This window comes from Pinus tabuliformis, chromosome 6, assembly GCF_031772625.1.
Source record: "Pinus tabuliformis cultivar Carrire ecotype Pingquan chromosome 6, CPIR1, whole genome shotgun sequence".
NCBI lineage: Eukaryota > Viridiplantae > Streptophyta > Pinopsida > Pinales > Pinaceae > Pinus > Pinus tabuliformis.
In genome coordinates, this window is record NC_142292.1 from 785350699 (window position 1) to 785368391 (window position 17693).

The 17693-nt window shown below is 35.2% G+C and overlaps 2 pseudogenes; both read right to left on the reverse strand.

Moving 5' to 3' along the window:
• The window catches only part of LOC149261096 (putative pectin methyltransferase QUA3), a 79576-nt pseudogene extending 69645 nt beyond the window's left edge, over positions 1 to 9931 (reverse strand).
• A 391-nt stretch (positions 9932 to 10322) lies between these two features.
• Positions 10323 to 17693, reverse strand: part of LOC149261097 (putative pectin methyltransferase QUA3) — a 53863-nt pseudogene continuing 46492 nt past the window's right edge.

Here is a 17693-nt window from a genome sequence, read left to right on the forward strand (position 1 = left end):
TCTAGCCCAAAATCGGCTATGTATGGCTCCATGTCAAAGCTGAGAAGGATGTTGCTTGGCTTAATATTTACATGAACGAACTTCCTTTCATGTAAATAAGCCAGGCCTTTGGCTACTCCCTTTGCAATTTTAATCCTGGCCAACCATTGCAGATAAAAGGGAGAGTTTGATGACCATCCTGCAAGATTGGAAATATATAGTGTTAGTCAAAGGATCTGAAAAGGATAGGCCACTAAGAACCTTAGAAGCTAAACAAGATGATCAAGATTAGCATGCAACAAGGGGAGAATAACAATTCAAACCCTAAATGATAATGGACTCCCTTTTGGAATGATTACATAGAACTAGATTTGGTTATCCAGAATGTTGAAATTGAAAAGGAATCAATACTCTTTGATAAGCAAGGAAAGCATTATACTCGAACTCAGGGAACTCAATGGGAAAAATTATCAATAACTAGTTATAACAAAATATAGAGAACCCAGTGAACAAAATGACAAATATCCAATTTAAATGAACCACACAGAACGTGGTGATAAAAAAGATAAATATCCATCTTAAAGATAAAAGAGAAATGAAATAAACTGCAACATATCCTTGAAACAAAACAAAACGGTTGATATATATTCTAAAGAAGAGAAAATAGGGATAGACTCTACAGAATCTAGTAATATGGCATAATGGACCTGTTCAATATATAACAGTAGAAACATTCCATAGAAACTGATATAAATACTGCAGGCAATTGTTCTCCAGCTAAGTAAGAAGATGTTATGTAGAATAAGATACAAATACAAGCATAAGGTCACTTGTCTTATTTCATGGTCTTCCTAAGAAGACTTATGAAGGAAGTTGTGTAGCATTGTCATGGTTTTGATAAATTATCATTTGTTGTTGAGATGAACATGTATATATAAATACTCTAACCTAAAAAAGGAGCAGTTTCTTCTTTGTTTATGCAAACTATAGCTGAACCAATAAATCTAATTTTCAATATTGATTTGCATCAATTTCTTTTGGTCCAACCAGCAATTAAAATCCATCCCCTGCCACTGCAACAATAATACACCATATATCACCTTCCCATTAAAACTGAGAATGAGCTGCAAGTAAACTGTGAGAACACGGATGCCTCATAAGCATGGAGTTAAGTTTGATCCCTGAGTTTTGCTACAATCCTCAACTGTAGAAATATTGAAATCTTTAAGAAGACTCTGGAGATTTCATAAGAAACTGAGTTGACAGTAGAGTTTGTCTGAGTCCCAATCATAGAGGTGTCTATATCAGTTATGTCAATGTCTAAGTAGAGCTGTTGAATATGGAATGTGGGTGTAAGTCCTCATCTCTGTCCAACTTATGTCAAAGCAAGGATGCTACATAGGAAGAAAGAATTGGTTAATCGGTTGTGGATGATGGCATTTTTTCTAGAAAATGCAATACCTCCTTCATTGATGGTCTCTTTTGAGGGGAAGCAGAAGCACAATTCGAGGCAATGCGAATCTACATTTTTGACAAAGAAAAATCAATAGAAGTCAAAAACAATTATGGATCCAGAATTGAATCTCAACATAGAGGTGTGCCTTACTGTCTAGCATGTATGAGTGGATATCGCAATGAGACTTTTCAGAACATTAGATACCTCAGTGTCAGACAAGGGATGAACAAAGAGGAATCCCAGATAAAATGGAGACTTCTGACTTATTTTAAGTTTGATACATTATAGGTGCTAAATGTTTTTTCTAACCCTAGAGTCGCTTCTGATCCTAAAAGAATTCCACAATGTTCTGATTTTTATTGAGAGCTGAGAAAGTGCTAAAACATGCATACAAACTCATAGCGTTAAAGAGGAGTATACTCTGAATATAAGATTTATCCCACATGTCTATCTAGTCCTGTGAGCAAACCTAAAATAAATGATCTTACCATTGGTTTAGGAGCCTATAATACAATTGGATGGATATGAACTCAACTACATCTCAGAAAACATGGGAAGACAATCATATGTGTGGAAATGATAAACTTACATAAAGTTGAAAAAAGCAAATGCCTGGTCCAGTTCAAGCAACCTCTTCAACACTTGATGTAGCCCATGAAGAAAGCGTCTACAACAAATATGTCCAAGCCTCAATTTTTATCAACACAACAAACTATTTCAACATCCAAAATCATTATAATTTCTTAAATACTTAATATCTAGAAGGAAATTAAAACATTCAGAAGATCAATCCCACAAAGAGAAGACTGATGCTCAAACCATTATAGTTCCAACAGCTCTTGCAGTAGCATACTCTCATGTAAAAGATGATGGATTCACTTTCAAAAAATATATGCATTAAAATAGGATGTTAACTGTAATACAATAATCTAATGCATACCCTCGAGATGAGCCATCTTTTGCATGGCAGTTGGAGAAATCATAATAGGCATTGATATCTTGAATCCCAACACAGTGGTACTCAAATCCACCTTTGTTACGTCAACCAATATATAGGGACGGAACCTGATACATACAACATCAACGAAAATCTTTGTAATAATGTCAATTCCCCTGATGCTTGTAATGAAAGAGGTGCCATAATGTTCAAACGTTTGGCCCAAGACAGGGTGACTAAAATTAAAAACTATAGCTATTCAATGTTTATCTAATCTGGTTGCAGTCATAAAGTTGGTGAAAAAATAGATACGGGAGCTGAAGGTACATCTTTTTCAAATGACTATGTATTAGTTGAAGGTACAATAGCTAAATAGGGGAGATTGTGGAATCCATAAGAAACTCATAATATGCAAGCAATTGAAGGGCTATCTCTGTAAAAAAAATAAAAAGCAACCATGCAGAAACAAATTGAACCATTTCACATCCTGGTCACAAACTCAACCTAAACAATTTTTAGACCCGTTCCTTCTGTTAGTGGATATCACAATGAGACTTTTCAGAACATTAGATACCTTAGTGTCAGACAAGGGATGAACAAAGAGGAATCCCAGATAAAATGGAGACTTCTGACTTATTTTAAGTTTGATACATTATAGGTGCTAAATGCTTTTTCTAACCCTAGCGTCGCTTTTGATCCTAAAAGAATTCCACAATGTTCTGATTTTTATTGAGAGTTGAGAAAGTGTTAAAACATGGGTACAAACTCATAACGTTAAAGAGGAGTATACTCTGAATATAAGATTTATCCCACGTGTCTACCTAGTCTTGTCAGCAAATCTAAAATAGAATGAATTTTCACTACCTATTTCTAATGTCAGACTCCCTCCGCCCAAGTCGAGGTGTGTCCACAGTCAGTGAAATTGCCTTAAAACCAGCCCTCTCCACTCTTCTAACAAGTTGTGCAACAACATTCTTATTCTTGTAAACCTGCCAGCAATGACATCTAAATTTTAACACCACTCATACATCCACATTTAGTAAACCCAACGCAATATAATTGATATTACCATTGGTTTAGGAGCCTATCATACAATTGGATGGATATGAACTCAATTACATCTCAGAAAACATGGGAAGACAATCATATGGGTGGAAATGATAAACTTACATAAAGTTGAAATAAGCAAATGCCTGGTCCAGTTGAAGCAACCTCTTCAACACTTGATGTAGCCCATGAAGAAAGAATCTATAACAAATATGTCCAAGCCTCAATTTTTATCAACACAACAAACTATTTCAAAATCCAAAATCATTATAATTTCTTAAATCCTTAATAGCTAGAAGGAAATTAAAACATTCACAAGATTGATCCCACAAAGAGAAGATCGATGCCCAAACATTAAACACTGATGTCAATTTCTTAAACACGAGAGAAGGCATCTTGTAAGCAATTAAATAATATAAGGTGAAATAGAAGTATAGTTTGGACCTTAAAGATACTCACATTTGCAAAAGCCCTGCTCAACTTGTGTAGCAAGTTAACAAGTGCATGACTTTGAACAAGCTGCTTTCCAACACTATAAAAACCTTTGGTGGATGTTGTTACAATCACCAACTTTCCATTGCAAAGCTTCACGTCAGGGGAAATGGCATGAGAAATATAAGAAATCTATAGAAGAAACAATTCAGTTCCTAGCCATTATGGAGGTGAAGCTCAAAATTAGTACAGGATTGGATAAGAAGCGCTCATGTCTATAGAAATTTTCAAAAGCCCTGCTCAACTGCTGTAGCAAGTTGACAAGTGCATGACTTTGAACAAGCTACTTTCCAACACTATAAAAACCTTTGGTGGATGTTGTTATAGTCACGAACTTTCCATTGCAAAGCTTCACCTGTATATCAGGGGAAATGGCATGACAAATATAAGAAATCTACAGAAGAAACAATTCAGTTCGTAGCCATTATGGAGGTGAAGCTCAAAATTAGTGCAGGATTGGATAAGAAGCGCTCATGTCTATAGAAAAAAACCTCCTGGACATTTGTCTTCAACAGATTGCCTTGTGGACTTCCTTATGAATGTACATCCCAATGTCATTCGTCACTAAAATACTATTCGTAATTCACTTTTTTTCCCTTCAAAGTTTTAACTCATAAGATCCAAAGAAAATCAACAAATTAAATTTGGCAATGTGCACATTGTTTTCCATGCTTCACAGCTCAAAATTTTCTGGAATCTTTGCATTACAATCAAATAAAGAACCATAGTTTGATGGCTTGAAGAGTACATGGAAAATCTTTCAACATCATATCCATATTTGTATGGGATATATGCATTCTCGTAATATTTCTATTATACACAAGATTGAAAACTACTACTTTCAAAGTATAAAAAATTGCAGGGAACGGTACACTAACATTGGATAGGAGGCAAGAGATGTGAGAATGAGAAGAATTCATAGAACTGGCCAAGTTTAGAGGCACGACACATTCCTGTCATATCCCCTTTATCTGTGGCCTCTTTGGTAGCAGCCATAGCTGCAATGGCCTCAGATTTCCCCTCTTTCGAGGATTTATTTCTTCCTTCACCCTTATAAGAATGTTGGTTTGAGTTCTCCTCTCCATCATTTTCTTTTTCACTAGCCTCAACCTTACCTTCAACTTTTTGAAAGGTCTCTGGTTTATTGTCTTTTCCATCCTTGTTTGCTTCTTTTATTTCTTTATTGCTAGGTAAGATTTCTTTAGAGCAACATTGTTGTTTTGTTCAGCCACATTCTCTGCCATTGAGTGAGCTGATTCTTTTCCACCTCCCTGCCCAGACTGAGGTTCCCCTTTTTTTCCTGAAGAACCAAAGCATGTTGTACAAGCAAGAATGTCCAGTAATCTTCTAATGTGTGCAACTGCATGCTCTTCAGTGTAGTCCTCTACAAAGGAAAAATAAATGAAAATTATATATACATTATTATGCAAACTTTGAGTATAAACAATGCATATTCTTCTTTGCATATATATATTTAAAGCACGTATGCAAGTAGAAATTCAGTTTAGATCACTTCAAGAAACAAGAGAAAAAATTTCTAATATTATGATTTAACATTATTTCTGACCCCTTTTCAAGATAAAAACATTTATATTTTAAAGAAAGGCAAGACAAAATTTCTAGCTATCTCCCCTGACTTGTTCAGATGGGGGAGTAGAGTTATTGGTTACCTTCTACAATAGTAAGGGCATAGGGCTTCAAGGTTGCAACATCTGATGAATCCCTCAACCTGTTGCCACGAACCTGGTATAATTCAAGTTTTTACCAATTCATGGATACTTCAAGAAAACTAAGATGGTCAATGTTGCCATGGTCACACTTAAGCTTTACAAACTAATAATAGAACCAATTTCACTATACATGGCTATTTCTATCTTGACATGAACACCCGTGTTTTTAATGCAAGTAGGGTCATACCACATGATATCTTGAACAGAACCAGTCAATTGCAATCCACCAGCCTGTCAAACAATCCCATTATTTAATGAGCTTCTGAACTACTGATTTTCTTACCTCATGGGATAAAGAGTAGTTGGTCAGATGGCATGTCTCCACATTCACAGCTAATAATTGGCATAAATCAAAAATATGGTCTGTGCAAATTCCCTGTTTCCATAAAACAAACATATATTAAAATCTATTGTCGAACCAAACATAACTATCCATAGGTCTGGATGCTGCAAGATTGGATTATATTCATCATGATTCTTAAAGTTGGATCAAACATCTATGACAAGACTTATGTTACCACCTACCCTCATAAGCACTGGATAATATTTTTTATGAGATAGCGTACCTTTAAAATAACTTGAGAATCATATGGAGTGTTCGCTGTGACGTCTAGCACAATAGGAACGACTGTAAGCAAAAAACGATACCATATAGTCATTGGTTGCCACCATAACAATTTCTTATTTTTAAAAGGAAACAGAGACCTCATATTTGTATTGATATAAAGTACTAACATCAGATGAACTTGTGAATAGCCAAGAAGCTGCCCACAGCTGGTCTTTTCCTTTTCAACCAATTAATCACATCGAGATCGGAGAGAACAACCACCGAAACACAATGACAGGGCATCGGAGAGTAACCACAACACAGCCCATGTGATGCCACAACCAAAATAATTGGAAAATAGGAAATCAAAGCAGACATATACTGTGAGACAAACTAAAATGGAAATACATACCCTGATGTCGAGCAACCATTTTGTAACAAATCGCAATCCTTGTAGCCATCCCACAACAGACCGAAGTCCAAAAGGCGACCTATGACAGTCCAAGGCATCTAGTGGTGATAATCCAAGCCATTTTAAGGCTTAGTGAGACCTCCTGGAATCATCTCATGGGTCCTGTAGCAGACTGGGTATGTTCTGAGGGTCAGAATATCATTTGCTACCTTATGATTGATATGAAGGGTTTCCTAAAGTCGATTTCCACAGATCCAGGGTCCTGGAATATAGTATCACCGAGCGAGGGAAAGTGCAAGGTCTCCACATGGAGAAGCACCTGGAAGTAGCATAGCATCAAGCGAGGGCAAGTGTCGATCCGCTGGGTTGCATCGTATACTAATCTAATCAATTGGATGGGTAAGATTATTTTCATCATCTAACACTTAAATCAAAGGATCAAAAATGTACACATAACCCAAGAGGAAAGTTGATTTCAAAGGGAAATGCCTTACAGCGTAACTAGCAATTTCTCTTTGCGATTGGACTCTGGCTCAGTGTCATAAACTTCTGTACTCCAGTGTATTGCACTTTCAATCTTTGCAACCCTATCAATAAACTTAGGAGTATCTCGGACAACAACAGTTCCTTCAAGCCGGAGAATTCTATCCATTTCAATCATCAAATCAACAAGACTACATCTGTAAGCATAAAATCCAAAACCAATGAGTAAGTAACACATGAACTTTAACATGGAAATAAAAATGATGATTGAAGAATGCCTATCACAGAGGAGGAGAGATATCATTCTTTAGACCAAGGTTCATGAATATAAACAATATAAAGCGATAGGTTCAGGAATCTGAAGAAAACCCAAAAAACAAATGGAGGATCAGAAAGGCACCTATTTCCACCTCTACTCAAATCTCCTATTAGATATTCAATGCCAATTGCATGAATAAAATCATATGTTCGAGGGTAAGAAGAGAAGGCCTCACACCTGCCAAATCACATTTCTAGTCATAGAATATTCAATGATATTTCCATAATCACCATCCTATTAAACTTGTCCCCAGAGTCCCCTGATCTCTCTAGAAAATAGTTAAATATCATGTAAATCTGAAGATGCCCTAGTTCCTAGAGCACCTTGATAACCAGAGAGAATTCACCATAATGCAAGTACATACTATTCAAATTGCATAGACGTGTTCTTGCTTGCACTCTCCCATCAAAAGATGAAACAAACCAAGGAAATCCATGGTAGCAAATATTCCCATCTTATGGTGATTGAGATGTTGTTCCAAGAGCCAACCAAACTTAACTAGAACCTTGATTTGAAATTGAACTCAACGTCCAAGGAAGCCAATTGGAAAATCAGAAATCAAAGATGCAGTGTTGTAGGAATTTTAAGTATGTGAATTCTTCAGATCATAGGAATATAGTTCAAAAACTTAATAAAAATCTCAAGGAATATAAACTTACGAGTCATGATAAACTCTAATAAGGCCTCTGTCATAAATCACAGCAAGAGTACTTGTTGTATAAGTAGGAACAACGTTCATGATCCAGACAAGATCTGCAATAAGTGCTGCTGCAAAGCCACCAAAACCTGCATTCATATCCATAACATTGCATACACTTGAAGATCCTAAATTTAGATTCAACACATTCTTATAGTATGTCACTCTCCTTTGCCATCTCCGTGTATCAGCATTAAATATATCCAGAAAATTCTTTATGTCTACAACATGCTGAGGAGGTTCGTTCAACCGGCTTGGCCACTTTGGAAGCTCGATTAAACTGTTCTCTTTCTCTTTCAATGGTGGAAACTGGCTAATACACTCTTTCAATGGTACATACCTGTAAGCGGATTGAAAGAGAATGTTAGCCAGGAGATCAAAGCTCCAAGTTGGTGATATACATTTTTACATCAAAAAACATAATTTCAACCGCTAGATGGAATAAATTACCATGCCAAGTTGGGATCATCATGTTCGTCACATAAATTAGGTCCAGTTACACTCTTCAATGTGAAGCACGAGTTGTTGGAAGGTTTCTTCCAAATTGCAGTGTTGCCATCAATAATAACCAACTCGCAACATAATGTGTGTGCTAAATTCTGCAGGTCAACCCATCCTTTCTCTTGTTTAGGCCACTGCATGGGAGGTCCAGAGATGACAAAGTAGCCTCGTGATCGCAACAAACGATCAATCTTGATCATGTAAGATCCATCTGTTTGACAGAGTATTCCTTCAGTAAATACGCCTTTTGTAATTTTTGCACCATAGTGTGCAAGTACAGTGCTTTTAACTTTTTGTTTTCTTTGAGGTGAAAAATTAGATATCGTCAATGGTGTAAATTCAAAACGAAATATCACTCAACAACAATATCTTCTCACTAGGTTAGAGATGGAGAAATATTACTGTAAGTAGTGAATGGTACCAAACATCAGGAACAATGAATCAGGTCAAATACATGAGCAGGGAAGGGCAGTCTGTGGGTTCCAAGCATTGCTAGAAATGCAAGTATGCTCCTTTCCAATGAAAACTATATCTATGACTTGTGTGAATCCCGATGAGCAAAAGACATGGTTAATATATCTTTCTTAAGCAGGTATCCTCCAAAGCTGGCAACCTACATTTAGGGAGTCAAGATTCAATATTAATCAATCAATTAATCAATTGTGATATTCCCTTTGGTAATGGGTCGTGGCTCTACTAGTACATTTACAAATTAGATTGCTAAGGTGCTCCAAAAACAATACATTAAGGAGAAGAGAAAGGGAGAAAGTTCAAACCCCACAGCCAACAACCAAAGTTGTCCTAATGGTTCCACCACTTATCGGTAAATATTGTTTCAGCTTCTGAATGTATTGTATTGCTCCATCGGGAAACATGGTGCCACCACCTGGAAATATGAAGTAAGGTCCTTCTGCCTTCATCTAGCCCTGATGCCCTTTTCGATCTGCAATCTTGTTATGGAGCATATTGCTATGCCATATCTACCATGCAGGTTTAATCAAACAGCAAGATTTAATAACAGATTTTAAATTAAGCTATTCTGCAGTACTCAAGATTGAGTCAAGTCTTTGATGCATGATTTTTGGTAGACAACAAAATGACATCGGGAGATTCCTCGAGCCAATTCGAAACTAATAGTAATATTACAGAAAGAAAATTGGTTGTCTTCTGTTCAATAAGCACATAGAGATTTATCAATAGATTAACAGTCTTTCCCCTGCCTACCCAAGAAAGTAGCTATATCTAATTATGGAACCCAAATGCCACTAAATGTCTATAGAATCTAGAACCAAGAACAAGCTATTTCAAATTACCAATCTGGCATCCAGCATTTTGCAATTTCTAAAATGTAATGCCTAAAATCATAATGCTCTTTCGCACAACTTTAAAATTCAAGTGGAAACCAACATTACCATAATGCAAGTACATACTATTCAAATTGTATAGACGTGTTCTTGCTTGCACTCTCCCATCAAAAGATGAAACAAACCAAGGAAATCCATGGGCATCAAATATTCCCATCCTATGGTACTTGAGATGTTTTTCCAAGAGCCAACCAAACTTAACTAGAACCTTGATTTGAAATTGAACTCAACGTCCAAGGAAGGAAATTAGAAAATCAGAAATAAAAGATGCAGTGTTGTAGGAATTTTAAGTACGTGAATTCTGCAGATCATAGCAATATAGTTCAAAAACTTAACAAAACTCTCAAGGAATATAAACTTACCAGTCATGATAAACTCCAATAAGGCCTCTGTCATAAATAATAGCAAGAGTATTTGTTGTATAAGTAGGAACAACGTTCATGATCCAGACAGGATCTGCAATAAGCGCTGCTACAAAGCCACCAAAACCTGCATTCATATCCATAACATTGCGTACACTTGAAAATCCTAACTTCAAATTCAGCACATTCTTATAGTATATCATTCTCCTTTGCCATCTCCATGTATCGGCTTTAAATATATCCAGAAAATTCTTTATGTCTACAACATGCTGAGGAGGTTCATTCAACTAGCTTGGCCACTTTGGAAGCTCGATTAAACTGTTCTATTTCTCTTTCAATGGTGGAAACTGGCTAATACACTCTTTCAATGGTACATACCTATAAGCGGATTGAAAGAGAATGTTAGCCAGGAGATCAAAGCTCCAAGTTGGTGATATACATTTTTACATAAAAAAACACAATTTCAACCACTAGATGGAATAAATGACCATGCCAAGTTGGGATCATCATGTTCATCACATAAATTAGATCCAGTTACACTCTTCAACGCAATGCACGAGTTGTTGGAAGGTTTCTTCCAAATTGCAGTGTTTCCATCAATAATAACCAACTCGTAACATAATGTGTGTGCTAAATTCTGCAGGTCAGCCCATTCTTTCTCTTGTTTAGGCCACTGCACGGGAGGTCCAGAGATGAAAAAGTAGCCTCCTGATCGCAACAAATGGTCCATCTCGATCATGTAAGATCCATGTGTTTGACAGAGTATTCCTTCACTAAATACACCTTTTGTCATTTTTGCACCATAGTGTGCAAGTACAGTGCTTTTAACTTTTTGTTTTCTTTGAGGTGAAAAATTAGACATCATCAATGGTGTAAATTCAAAACGAAATATCACTCAACAGCAATATCTTCTCACTAGGTTGGAGATGGAGAAAGATTAATGTAAGCAGTGAAGGGTACCAAACATCGGGAACAACAAATCCGGTCAAATACATGAGCACGGAAGGGAAGTCTGTGGGTTCCAAGCATTGCTAGAAACGCAGGTATGCCCCTTTCCAATGCAAACTGTATCTGTGACTTGTGTGAATGCCGGGGAGAAAAAGACATGGTTAATATATCTTCCTTAAGCATGTATCCTCCAAAGATGGAAACCTACATTTAGGGAGTCAAGATTCAATATTAATCAATCAATCAATCAATTGTGATATTCCCTTTGGTAATGGGTCGTGATTCTACTAGTACATTTACAAATTAGATTGCAAAGGTGCTTCAATAACAATACATTAAGGAGAAGAGAAAGGGAGAAAGTTCAAACCCCACAGCGAACATCCAAATTTTTCCTGATGGTTACACCACTTACAGGTAAATATTGTTTTAACTTCTGAATGTATTGTATTGCTCTATCGGGAAACATGGCGCCACCACCTGGAAATATGAAGTAAGATCCTTCTGCCTTCGTCTAGCCCTGATGCCCTTTCCGATCTGCAATCTTGTTATGGGGCATATTGCTATGCCATATCTACCATGCAGGTTTAATCAAACAACAAGATTTAATAAACGATTTTAAATTAAGCTATTTTGTAGTACCCAAGATTGAGTCAAGTATTTGATGCATGATTTTTGGCAGACAGCAAAATGACATCGGGAGATTCCTCGAGCCAATTCGAAACTAATAGTAATATTACAGAAAGAGAATTGGTTGTCTTTCGTTCAATAAGCACATAGAGATTTATCAATAGATTAACAGTCTTTCCCTTGCCTACCCGAGAAAGTAGTTATATCTAATTATGGAACCTAAATGCCACTGAATGTCTATAGAATCTAGAACCAAGAACAAGCTACTTCAAATTACCAATCTGGCATCCAGCATTTTGCAATTTCTAAAATGTAATTCCTAAAATCATAATGCTCTTTCTCACAACTTTAAAATTCAACTGGAAACCAACATTAAAGAAAACAGATGTTTGCCATTAGAAAAGTAAGAAAGACCCTGTGGAGACTTTCAGGCCATGGCAGAGGAATTTTGTAGTCGAGAGGTGGTGGGATGAGGCAAAGGAGATTTTGATATTGAGGAGGGCAGTGCCTCTCTCTGTAAACATTTCTTTCTCTAGTGAAATGGCTACTGCGTCGTGGATCTTCGCAAGGACAGTAATCGACGATTCCAAGGGGTAGGCCTCCACTGTTGCCTCCCCTTATTCAACCACTTTGAGAAAGTGTTCTCTGTGATGGTGATCTCCATCTCTGTCCCTACCCCCACTCAGCACCAATGCTTGTCTCCCCAATGCAGCTAACGAATCTCCCAGTGGAGTAAATACGCAGAGGAAAAATACAAAGACCGCCAAGAACAGCAAGCTTGAAACCAAATGCAGAGCGAGGGCAAGTGCAAGGTCTCAACGCGAAGAAGCACCTCGAAGTAGCATAGCGTCGAGTGAGGGCAAGCATCGATCCGCTGGGTCGCATCGTATACTGGTCTAATCAATTGGATGGGTAAGATTATTTTCATCGTCTAACACTTAAATCAAAGGCTCAGAAATGTACACGTAACCCAAGAGGAAAGTTGATTTCAAAGGGAAACGCCTTACGACGTAATTATTATTAAACAAGTAACATAAAAGACTATTTATGGTGTTCTACAAAGAAAAAATATTCCATAAAAATGAAATCAAGATCATACATCTTATTTTTTTTAAAAGAAAATTAAAATTATGCATGCCCCATTTCGAAATAGATATGTCTATAATAATAATAACTAAACCCTAAATAACACATTAGTGGAACCTGAGCTAAGGCTTACAAGTGATATGTCCTATAAGACATTCATCGCACCAACACAGTCAAGACCACTAGTACACTAACTCAAACAACCTTTAGATCATAATTACTTTTACAGAAGTCTCTGCCTAACAAAATGAAGCAGACGTCTAGTGTCGATGTACAATAGAGACTTCGTGCTCTAACAATCATAGTCTACACAAACAATATGGAATAAGACTAAATTGTCTAGGTAATCTAAAAGAATTTGCAAACAACCCATTAAATTTGTCGTTGGTAGATAATGTAGATGTGAATAAGCTTGACTATATATCGCTAAATCGAGGTGTCTTTCATGTTCTAACAATCATATTGTACACAAACAATATCAAATAGGACTAAATTGTGCATGTAGCCTCAAAAAAAAGTGTGGGAAACACATTAAATTTGTCATTGGTAGACAACGTAGATGTGAATCAGGTTGAGTATATATCAGTAAATCGAGGTGTGTTCAATCATAGCTAATGGAAAAACATTGGAAAAATATGGTCTCAGATGCTTGTTAGCCTCCTTAATAATGGTGAAAATAATTGGACATAAGTCAGAATACCATTTGGTAATAAATGTATATATTATGAACACAAATTAGATATACCATCTAAAACATTGTGGACACTTTCATGAAATCTACTGATCCTAAACGCAATACGCCATGAGACAAGGTTATGATAGGGGTGTACCAGAGGCACATTAAAATATCAGCACATGGATACCAAGTGGCTCATTTCTGCTGCTACCTTTAAGTGCATGTAAGTAACCAGGAAGACTTGCTGGATGTTTCCCTTTATTCAATTTGCAAGAAACTTTGGGACAAAATCAAGCCTGCAGATGAATATCTGCAATTAATGTCACAATAACAAACATGAACTAGTATTCCTTTAAGTTATGCCCAACATTTCAATTAATGTCACAACAACAAACATGAACTATTATTCCTTAAATTATGCCCAACATTTTACTGTATTCATTTTAAAAGAAGATCCTACAATGTTGATAGTGAGCGATCAACCAAGAGATTAGAAAATGAGTTTACCCATTCTTGCCTCATCAGAGTGCCAAATGCGTCCCATCTGCCTTCTCTCCATCAGTTGTATTTTTTGGAGGGAGAAAATGGATTTAATTTTATAATTTGAGATGTATATACGTTGTGGTCAGAAGAGTTTTGCATAAGATTTATGATTGGAAGAAATATTTTTTTAATTTAATAGGAAATATGTTTGTATTGCTAAAGAGTATTGTGTCGGATTAAAATTGAACGGAAGAATCTTTTATTTTGGGAAAATGTATTTACATTTAATCCTGTTTTGTGTCAGATTAAAATTGAATGGAAGTTTTATTTTATTTTGGGAAAAATGTATTTATATTTGAATTAAAAGAGTGTATTTCGGTTTAGACCTCCAATTTATTATAAAATGTGGAGAAAAATAGAAATATGAAAAAATTAAAATATCACAACGAGTAATTAATAATGGGAAAAAATTAAAATACTGCAACTGGTGACAATAAATAATGAAAGAAAAATTCTAAAGCTGTTTTAGCATTCTTCTTCAACCTTAAGAGTAAAGTTTCAAAATATAAAATAATATACACCACTAGTAGCAAAGTGTGGCCTTTGAACCCTATGTAGAAAGGTGAGTTTAACCTTGGAATATATGCACGTTATAAAGTCTTTGCTTTTTGTGTTTTTATTGGGTGTTTTTTGGTTGCTCTTGGTAGACATTAGGGTTTATTTTGATCAAACTAAATGTGGTGTACTATTCCTCCACATAATTATGATTTTTTTAGCTTTTAATATTTTATTGCAATGAAATCTCACATAATATTTTTAAATGGGTTATATTAGTCAAGTATACTATTCCCGTAGCCATAGATTGTCAAGACCTTGAACCCAAAAAACACCAGAGGTAAATTGATTATTTTACCTCAATTTTATTTTAACTAATAAAAATAATTCTTTATTTATTTATTTTTTAAGGTAATTTGACCCAGTCAAAATGTTTACCCTACATAACAACATCTATCCCTTATTGGGTTGGAGAGATGTCTAGGCACAATGATAATAATAACTTTTACTCAACATGCATACTGAATTATTGATACATAATTCATATTCAAAAACAAATTGTTCTTATTTTTTTTATAAATATTATATATGAACTCCAATTGAAATAAATTACACATCTTACTCACAATAAAAACAATGAAAGTGAAAATATAAGTAAAATTTTAATTATTTTATTTTTCTCTTTAGCTATAGTAAAATAGTTCATATTAAGAATCAAATAAATTATACATCTCATTCACAATGAAACTGAAGATATAAGAAAAAAATTATTTTTAGTTAATTTTTTTTTGTCTATAACTATAGTAAAATATTTTTATGTTCTTAATATAAACCCTACACAATTCAAATGGTGTACTCTTCATGGATTAGTTTCAATTAATTTATCTCTCTATATAATGTTTGATGTAAAATTAGGATGGAAATTGAATATTTTGTTTATGGAGTTGATTTTTTTATTATTAATATATTTTATTTCTTAATATTATTTAATTATTTTTAAATTTAATGTTACATAATAACATCTCTCTTATTCTTTGTAAAAGGTTTGTTCACGAGTACTAATAAAATTAATTATTATTAATATTTTTATTAATAATAGTATTATTGATTAATTAACAAGTAAAAATGAATAAAGTAAAGTAAATTTATTAAAAGTTAACCAATATAAAATACTTAAGATGGGAAGGCAAATAAAAAGGAAATATGAAAAATATATTTTATATAATATATCAGAGTTCAAAGGGAATGGAAAGGTTTCATAAAGATTTAATAATGAATAAAGGAGAATAAAAAAAGAAAAATTAATATAATAAATAAGAAATTATTAATAAATAAAAGGTAAAACTAAGAAAGATTTGACAAAAGTATAAAATCTAGTCTAGATCCATCTTAACCCCAAGTCTATCAAGAGGTTTGATCTCTCTTGACTCTTGACAGATCCAGGGTTAAGGTGGATCTAGGTTGGTTATATAATATTATATAATATCTATATTTGTATCTATGTGTCTTTTCCTTATTCCTTCTCTCTATATCACCCCCAAAACATACACACTCTCTCTCCACTCTCTCTCTCTCTCTCTCACACACACACACACACACCCCCCTCTCTCCCCTGTCTCTCTCCCCTCCTACTCTCCTCTCTCCCTCACTCTCTCAATCTCTCCCTTGTCACTATCTCTCTCTCTCTCTCTCTCTCTCTCTCTCTCTCTCTCATGTCTCTCTCCCCTCCTACTCTCCTCTCCCCCTAACTCTCTCCATCTCTTCCTTGTCACTACCTCTGTCTCCCTCTCCAACTCAATCTCTCTCTCCCTCTCTATCTCATTCTATCTCTTCCTTCATCTATTTGTGTTTCTCTCCGAGTTGCCTATATCTACCCTCTCTCTCTCTCTCTCTTTGTCACTATTTCCCTCCCTCTCTCCTCTCTTTCCCCTTCATCTCCGTGTCTCCCTTCCTCTCTTCCCCTTATCTCCCTATCTCACTCATCTCCTCTTCTCTCTCTTCTCTCCTCTCCTCTCTCCCTCACTTTCTCCCCATCTATCCCTTGTCACTCCCTCTCTCTCCACCTCTATCTCTTTATGTATTTTTCTTCCTCAATATCTCTCCCCCTCCAACTCCATCTCTCTCTCTTTCCCTCTCTCATTCTCTCTCCCCCATCCTCTCTCCCTCTCTCACCCACCTCTCTCTCTCTCTCCCCCCATCACTCACTCTCTCTCTTTCTCCCTCCAGGTTTGTCACTATCTCACTCCCTCCCCCCTCCCCCCCCTAAAATTTGATTCCATCATATTATGTTTAAAAAGTATCTAAATCATAGAAAAAAAACAATTGGTTGTAAAATATTAAACCTACATTTTAGATCAATCATATCAAAGAAAATACAATAATGAAAAACTTAAAACAATCATGCACTATCTTTCCTTTATCATTCTTAGTCAATTTGTTCATTCTCATCACTTGGATCCTTAGTTAAGACGGATATATGTTCATTCTTCATAATATTATATATATTTTATAAATTTCACATTTTTATATATAAAAGTATTCTGATCTCTATGTTTATTATAACCTTAATTTATTTCTTTGGGAACCTTACTAGACGTGAGAATAGAGGGTTTAGATATATCTCAAAAGTAATTATAATATTTTTTCCTTTTAGATTTAATTAAAAAAATGTTATAAAATTAAATTAAAATAAAATATTTATAAAATATTTTATTGTGAAATAATTTATGTTTTTTGGGCATGTGGTATTGATTAGCTATGGTGTTGGCCCATGGCACTGTAACAAAGCCTATTTACAACTTAATAATATCCATGGTAAAGTGAGAGTTAATATCCATGGTTAAGAATAAAATTTGATTCAATGATATTGTGTTTAAGAAAGTTCATAAACTAAAAATTGATGTTGCAAAGAAAACACAGTAAGGCATAAGTTTGAGAAGAACGGTGACATATAGGAGATAAATGAATATAAAAATTAGTAAGCAAAATGTCA